Here is an 8,862-nt window from a genome sequence, read left to right on the forward strand (position 1 = left end):
TATCCACCCCCCCCCCCCCCTTTCTGTCACACACACCCTTTTTTTTAATGCATTCAGCCTTAAATGAAACGATTCTGTGTCTCTTTACATAGTTGACCACGAGTTCTTCTTCTCGGTGTAGTTTGCAGATTACACTGATTAATTTATCGTTTGCTTGCTTGTCACTAGGTCAAAGTCTGGTTTTTATGTTGTTGTTTTTTTTGGCTCCTTCTCATAGTGTGAAACTGAAGTGCTCGATATGTAATGTTTCAAGAATGTAGCAGTTTCTATGTTGACATCTGCTCCTCCCTGTGTGTGCGTGATTTGTACTTTTTGATGTCACAAAATATATTAAAAAATAAATAAATAAATAAAAATGTGTGTGTGTGTGTGTGTGTGTTTGAGCTCTGTCAGTTCATTACAGAAACGCTTGATGGCAGTCTACTCCGCTGCAGCTCAGTTTGTATTTATCTAAAGTAAGTGTCCTGCATGACATGATGTAACCTCTGCTGCACTAACTCATGTTTTTATACTTGTTGTGATGACAGAAAACTGCTCAAAACTACGATTTTACTCATTTTAAATAAGTATTCATAGACTTTTATAAAGCAAATAGCTCACACTCAAGTCATATATTTATTATTTATTTATTTACTTTGTGTCAACAAGTAGATTCAACTAACTTTGTTGAAGCTTTGTATTAATTTTTATGTTAATTGCTTATGTTTCTTTTATAATTTATAAGTCAAAAATGTTTGTTTTAATTCAAAATGACACCAACTACACACCTGATTGGTTAAATATGAGCCTCAAATATCACCAAGTGGGAACGCTTTTTTTTTTTTTTTTTTAATATGGATAAAAACTACATTCTACGGTGGCCGAGACCCGCCATAGCTGCAAATAAAAGTAACGCTGCAAACAAAAAGAAACGCTGCTGCATATAAAAGTGACGCTGCAAATAAAAAGAAACGCTGCTGCATATAAAAGAAACGCTGCAAATAAAAACAAACGCCGCTGCAAATAAAAGAAACACCGCAGCAAAAAAACAAAACAAAAAAAAAACACCGCAGCATATAATAAAAAAAAAAAAAAACGATGCAAATAAAAAAAGACACAGCGGAAGTGGATTACCGGGGACTGTTTTTGCCGAAACACCGGAAGAAGAAACAACAACAACAGGACTACGAATTGGAAAACGAACTAGAAAGTAAGTGAAAATGGTAGTGTTTAATGTCGCTACATGTACTTTTTAATGTGTTATTTGGTCAGGCGATGTAGCCCCAGGTTTGAAGTTGAACTGGAGAATGCCGGTGTATTGTTAGCTTCGGCTAACACGGGGAGACCACTAACGAGAGTGGAAACAACTGACGGCTACATAGTTCCGGCAGCTTATTACTGTCGTTGTTGTTGTTGCTTGTACGTGCAGGTCAAGAAAAGACGTAAAATGGACCGTATATGGTTTGTTATTTGTGTTATTACGTTACGTGTTGGACTAAATACATGGACATATTGAGGAAAAGTATTTCGATGTTATGGAAACGGATTTCATATTTCACAAGAATGGATACTTGGCGAGCTGTACAGAAAGTCCTGAGTCATAAGATGATCGGTGTGGATAAAGGGAAGACTTTGAAGGTATGTAGAGATTATAGCTGTTTTTACTTTAGCTGAGTGGCTAGCCGAGCCAATCGCTAATACTATTACGGCTGTGAGCAACCAATATAATTCGTGAGTGGTCTTGAATGAATCAGGGCAACCTATGCTTTCTAACAATGTACGGCATGAATAAATATGTTTAAGGGTTGGTGTTTAAAACATTCAGAAGGACTTGTGGCTACCTCCCAACCTCCGACCCGTCCCGTAGGCGGAACAGCGTGTTTTAAGTGTCTGCAGTTCCGATCCTCATCCCCATGTTGGGTGAAACAGACAAGTCACCCTCAAACATGCTGAAATTCCAATTCGTAGTCCTGTTGTTGTTGTTTCGGCAAAAACAGTCTCCGGTAATCCACTTCCGTTGTGGCTTTTTTTATTTGCATCGTTTTTTTTTATATGCTGCGGTGTTTTTTTTTGTTTGTTTGCTGCGGTGTTTCTTTTATTTGCAGTGGCGTTTGTTTTTATTTGCAGCGTTTTTTTTGTTTGCTGCGGTGTGTCTTTTTATTTGCAGCGTTTCTTTTATATGCAGCAGCGTTTCTTTTTGTTTGCAGCGTTACTTTTATTTGCAGCTATGGCGGGTCTCGGCCACCGTAACATTCAGCTTGGTTGTCTTTTACACTAATTAAGCATGTTTACTTTAACTTGAGAATAGATTTACAACTTTACTTTTACTTCCAATCAAATAAACTATCAATCACAGTTGAGCAGAACATTTAGACATTTATCCCATGACCAGCTGCTCTGTGGATGATCCTCTAAGACAAGACAGGAGCTAGTTGAGTTTTAACTGTCCACGTTATATAGATAATAATTAATATTTAAAGACAACGTGCACATGTGTTATTACTGCATGACAAACTTTACTTAGAAAATGAATTCATAATTTTATTTCAAGAGTTACTATTAGTGGAGAATTAAGAATATGGAGGAAAAGAAGAGACTTTCCTGTATATAATCTCTCATTTCCAGTCGTTATATAATCAATATTTAATAAACATAGCTGCTCAAACTCCAAATTAAACCAAAAAGCTGCAACACTGGCAGGTTTGTGCATATTCCTGCTTAAGTTTTAAAGTGTTTAACAATGAATATATAAATAAAAAATAAATATTACGTATCGTTTAAATGTGAATGAGGCAGGATGTGAGTATATAAACACAGTAGGTGATGTTTGTGTGTGTGTTTGGTGTCTGGGTCGTTGGACCCTCATGCTCTCTCCTCTCCTCCTCTCCTCTCCTCTCTTCTCCTCTCCTCCACTCCTCTCCTCTCCTCTGGGACTCTTCGTGTCCCGAGCGACACCCGGACTCAGCTGCAGCCGCACGAACCCAAAACCTCATGACGCACATCAGGACAAAAACCACCTTTTGACCGGAGACAGATGTGAGCCAGTAAAAAAAAAATATAAAAAAATCTACAAAAGTGCGTTTAAAAAAAGAGTCAAACATAATCTGTGTGTGTGTTTTTTTTTTAATAAATTTGTATTTATTGTTTTTGGCTTGTGCTCATCTACATGAAGTCTCCTTCTGTCAGTGTAGAAATGTATTTTGATAATATCTCAAGTTTCTGAAGTGTTAAATACTTTTAAAAAAAATTGCTGACGTGCAAGAAAACATTTTAAACAGATTAAATATGAATGATCTGCAATTATTATTACTATTATTATTATAATTATTGTTAATAGGAGTAGTAGTAGGATTCATACAGCTGGTGTGAAATATTTATGTTATTTGTTTTTATGTTATTTATCTGAAATTACCTTTTGTTTTGTCCTGTACAAACTTACAAAATATATGTTTAATTCCTGCTAAAATAATAAGAAGAATAAAAATGTTGTTGGTGCAACTTCACTGTGATGTGATTTATACACTTCTTTTTTTTAAGCATTCAAAGATGTAAAATTAAAGAGTTTTTTTCTCTTGAGCAACATGTGTTCAATTTTAATGCTTTGTTTAGATATTAAACTGAAACCTTCACTGACAGTCTGTAAATGTGAAATAATTCCATAAAAGACTAAATAGTCGTTGCGTTCAGGTGCAGCCTGTAAAAACATAAACAATTAGTGACATTTAGAGAAAGTGTGCAGCTACTTTTCTACCCAATAAAAATATGTTTGCTCTAGAAGAGGCCAGCATATTAAATGAATGAACATTTCGACATCATTACAGTCAGTGTTGTGCGCAGGTGAGCTTCAGGGTGCTTTTCAAAATTTTGGTTGAACGAAATTGTGCAGTTTTCTGATGTGATCGCCTTCACTGTGGTGCTTTATTTCAGTCTTCTGCTCTCACGCACGGCAAAAAAAACTGAGAGCAAAATCCTGAAAACAAGGTGAGTTAGATTTATGGCCTCCTGAAATACCTGATTGTACTTATAGAAGCCGTTTGAGTGTTAATGAGAGAAATAAAGTTCTTTTTTAAATTAAAAAACCTACTTACATGTTATTTCACATTCATCCTGCGACACATTTTCTCTCCTCCTCTTTTCCTCCAAGGTTTATTTCAACAGAGCTGCTGCGTTATTTCATTTTTTCCATGTCTAATATCAGCAGCAAACCTCGGAGCGCGCGCGTCCAGTTTCACCAGCAGGTTTCACACTGGACCACACCACAGCGCGTGTCTTACAATTTATTTTTTAAATAAGCTCAAATCCCCCAAATGCTTGTTTGTGATACCATGTGACCCACTGGTTAAAAAATAGACATAGCAACCTGTTTTCAGAGGTTTTTTCCAGCCGTGCACCGCCTCATGTAAAGCTTTGAGGAATGATTGTAAAACTAATAAAACACACAGGCTCAGTGTTTCCCCAGCAGCTGCTTTTTATTCACACTACACTGTTAACTCAGTCTGCATTATTTCAATCACAGTTGCATTGGCTCACGCATGTTTGCCATTCCTGCACAGATTTGTCTGGAGCTTGTGTGGGATGTGTGAACTCTGCGTGTCCCGCTGCCCTCCCATTGACCTCTGGGATTACAGTAATCTCTGTTGATTGATCTGATTGATCAGATTCATCTCCGCGAGGCCGCAATACAATCCGCGCACACAGGGGACGGAGATGAGGCAGTCGGTGCTTGGTACAAATAAACATTTTTTTTCCCTCTCCTCTTTCTTTCTTTTTTTTTTTTGTCCTGTGGGCACACAGGCAGAGAGTCTGGCTACAGGCATCAATATCATGTGCCAGGAGATATACGCCTTTATCTGCAGTGATTTAACATAATTGGGATTTTGAGTATAGCAGAAATATGCAGTGCAATTGGTTTTAAAGTCTAATATATATAGAGGAATATCTTCAGATTTGATCATTATCATGTTAAAAAAACAGAGCAAAGGTTCAGTGCTTTCCACAGATTATGTTGGTTTCAGGGCTGAAAAAGAGCCTGAAGCTGCATTCAGATCATCAAGTGCTAATACAACTTTCTGAAACCACGTTAAAGAAATTAGTTGAGAATAAACAACTCCTGGAGGCTTTCTGTTGTCTAAAAGTAGGAAAACTTTTTTTGTGTTAAGCAATCATACTGAAATATTAATTATCCCGTATATAATGTTCAGGCAAAAGTTGATTTAGCAGCAGAAACATCATATAGTATATTATTTTAGCCTGAAATGGTTCCAAAATGTACAAAAAAATTAAAGTATTTCAACTTCCATCATTCAATTACGCAGCTGATGCACATTTTCATACCCAGAAGGTGTCCTGGGTTAAATTTGACCCACATTTAATAATTAATAATACATCTCCATATTCACTAACATGCATTGAAATCATGATAGGTGTTATACCCTCCTGTTTAAGGTAACATTGAACCATAATATCTATGTCGTGATTTGTTAAATAATGTCTTGTAAAAGCTTCATTACAGATTAATCACATCATTTATTAGGTGGTTATTTATGAATGAAAATTGGCGTTACAGATGAATTATGAGGCCATAGTGTGAAGGGTCAGAGGGTGAACAGTATGTGAAGGTTAATGATAATTAATGAAGAGTAATAAATGTGCAATATTAAAATGAATGGCTCCGTTTTACAGATCGCCACAACAGCCGATGACTGATATACATAGTTGATTGACTGAGGTGTTAAAAGTTCATTTAATGAAGTTAAAGTTGCTCCACGAGTATCCTGCATTCAAAACGTTGCTCTTAATAAAGGTATTATGAACAAATTAAAGTATTAAAACTATTCCTCATGCAGAATGGCCTATTTCAGAGTCTTTAACATGTAGTTATTGTAATTGCGGTTATTGATGCATTAACTTATACGCAGCATTTTAATGATGCAGCTGCACGAGGTGAAGCAAAGTTTACCTACGTTTTTTATAAATATATAAATGTAGAATTGTAAATGTAAAAGTACAAAAAGCACTGTAGGGGTTGAATAAATGTTATATATGTGGAGTATAGTGGAGTCAAAAAGTTAGTATAAAGTATCTATCTATCTATCTATCTATCTATCTATCTATCTATCTATCTATCTATCTATCTATCTATCTATCTATCTATCTATCTATCTATCTATCTATCTATCTATCAGTTTTATGAAATCTGCCCATTTTAGTCTGTCTGTATTTGCTTTTAAGTGCTGATTTCCACAAGTGTCATTCAGTGCAGCAAACACATTTGACAGCAGAAAGCAACAGCCAAATAAATAAATAAATAAGAAGAAATCCTCCGAGGGGGTTGGGGGGGGAGGGGGGGGCTGTTAAAATATTATAAATGTCACCAAAATGACACAAACTAACTTTCCTAACAGAGATTGAAATCAAATTAGGAGCAGTTTTCGAGAAAAAAAAAAGTTTAACGTGGTGAAAGAAAAAGAAAGAAATCTGCTTTTTTTGGGGGGGGGGGGTTAGCTGTGTGCATCAGTAAAGGCAGCAGACAGGGTGAAAACATTGAAGAGAAGGAGGAAGAAGGAGGAAAAGTGTGTGTGTGTGTGTGTGTGTGTGTGTGTGTGTGTGTGTGTGTGTGTTGCAGCACAGCAGTAGCAATCAGTCCCCTCTTGTCTCGCTGCTGAGTGCAACGTCTGATTGACAGTTTCTATTCATCCTCTGTGAGATTAGGCCAGCTGAAAGGAGTAACGACCCGTGGTTGTGTGCAGTAATTACGGCCTTGGATAAGAAAAAAAATATATAAGAAGAAGAAACACACATACACACATAGCAAAACTATAATTATATAATCCCCACTAGAAATGTGTTTTTCCACAAAGATGTTTCACCTGTAAAGAGGAGATTCCACCCGAGTGTTTCAGTCCAAAATTGTCTCACAATCACAACAAACTACACTACACCGTCAACTTCAAGCCGGTAGTAGAAAATGGAGAGGTGTGTGTGTGTGTGTGTGTGTGTGTGTGTGTGTGTGTGTGTGTGTGTGTGTGTGTGTGTGTGTGTGTGTGTGTGTGTGTGTGTGTTATAAAGATGTCTCTGCTGCTGCATGTATACAGTAAATAACAGTGAACAAGCTGTTTAATCTTCATCACAGAACAAATGGTGACCTCTCTTTGTCCTCTTTTTTTCTTTTTTTTTAAATGACTCACTTCTCGTCACAGATTATGTGTTAAACGCTTATTTTATAGTGAGGGTTTTAGTTGTTGTTCTAGGAGTGTAGCTCGGCTGCCATTTCATAAAACAAGACTTGAGGCAATGCTGCGTGGAAAGACATAGAGAGACAGACAGAGAGAGAAGGAGAAGGGGGGGTGGACAAAATAACTGAAACACCTGTTAAATCTCATAACTTTTGTGTGCAAACTGGTTCAGTTTTGATAAATGCTCAGTTTGTGGCTCTGTGCTGCTGTTGGATTTGATTGCATGGTATTATATTGTGCATGTGTCGCTGTTGCTGTTGCTGTGTCCACCTTATGTATTTGAGCATGTAATATGGGCTCCACCAATGAAATATGAAGGCGGATATTGCATTCTCACACTGAGCTTATATTTAGTGCTGATAATCTTTGGATTTGACCTTTTTCATGGCAAAAAAAAAAAAAAAAAAAAAAAAAAAAAACTTGATAAGCACATTTTTCAACAGGTTAAAATGAGCTTCTGAAATAGCAGACACTCGCTACTGCAATCCAAACTCAACATGTTAAGGTTTCATTGCTCTTTAGGGCAAGAGCGAGGAAAGTCATAGCAGGTTTCATTTTAATACCCCCCCAAAAAGCACCAATTCGCTTGAAACTGCTTCAAAGTTGATGCAGTTCTCTCGCAATTGTAAAGGTACGCGGCTAAAAGTAAAAAAAGTGGAGTTTATTAGACATTTTAATGAAGATTAAATATAGAAAAATATATCTAAACATTTAAAAGTGACTGCAACATCTGCGTAAAAGCAACTTTCATCATATCAGACTTACTGACATGATCATCAATGTTTAATAAAAGTTATATTGGCTTTCATATACAAGTGTGTGTGTGTGTGTGTGTGTGTGTGTGTGTGTGTGTGTGTGTGTGTGTGTGTGTGTGTGTGTGTGTGTGTGGTTTAAAAGGGAAATAAATGTGATGCATTTTAATGTTGTTTTTTTTTGTTTTTTTTTTTACCTTACTGGGTCAGATGTGCTTCATGCCTCCTGGAAAACTACACTGTCCCGCGTTTTTTTTTTGTTTAGTTGTTGCTCTCACACTGTTTTCTGGAGCAGAGCTGCGGGGAAGCCCAGGCAGCGCTCTGAATTTGGCTTTTTCCAGAAGAAGGAATAGCGCTCACACAACTATCGTCTCATATCTCCACGCCTGATCCCGGTCTGCAGCGCCGTTCATCCTCTTGTCAAAACGTGCCCTCGGAGTTGACCAATCGGCTGCTACCCTGCGTGGACAGGAAGTGACGTCTCTTGTTCCTGCCTCTGTAAAGTGTACCGTGTCACCACAAATATTATCCACACACTACCATCTCCTCCTCTGATAGTGCAGGCAGGGTGGATCAGCCAGCCCCGCGCAGACGTGATGTTTCAGCTGCAAACCAAATTATAACAAAAAAAAAAAACCCTGAACAGACTTTATTTGTCAGCATATGTGACCATTTCTCATTTCCTGACAGCCCCCCTACTGAAGGTTTTCAACACAGACATCTTTTCTTGTGCGCTCTCCAAAAGAAGAAAAAAAAAGCAGAAGACCACCGCACCCCCCCTTACCCCACCCCCCCTTCCTCTCTCTTCTTATGTGGCCATCTCACCACCAGCAACATGCAATCAAGGATCCGCCGGAACAGTCGAGCTGAGCTGGGGGTGAAGTAACAGGCTGTCG

The sequence above is a fragment of the Scomber japonicus genome, chromosome 22 (genome assembly GCF_027409825.1).
Source record: "Scomber japonicus isolate fScoJap1 chromosome 22, fScoJap1.pri, whole genome shotgun sequence".
NCBI classification, from domain to species: Eukaryota; Metazoa; Chordata; class Actinopteri; order Scombriformes; family Scombridae; genus Scomber; species Scomber japonicus.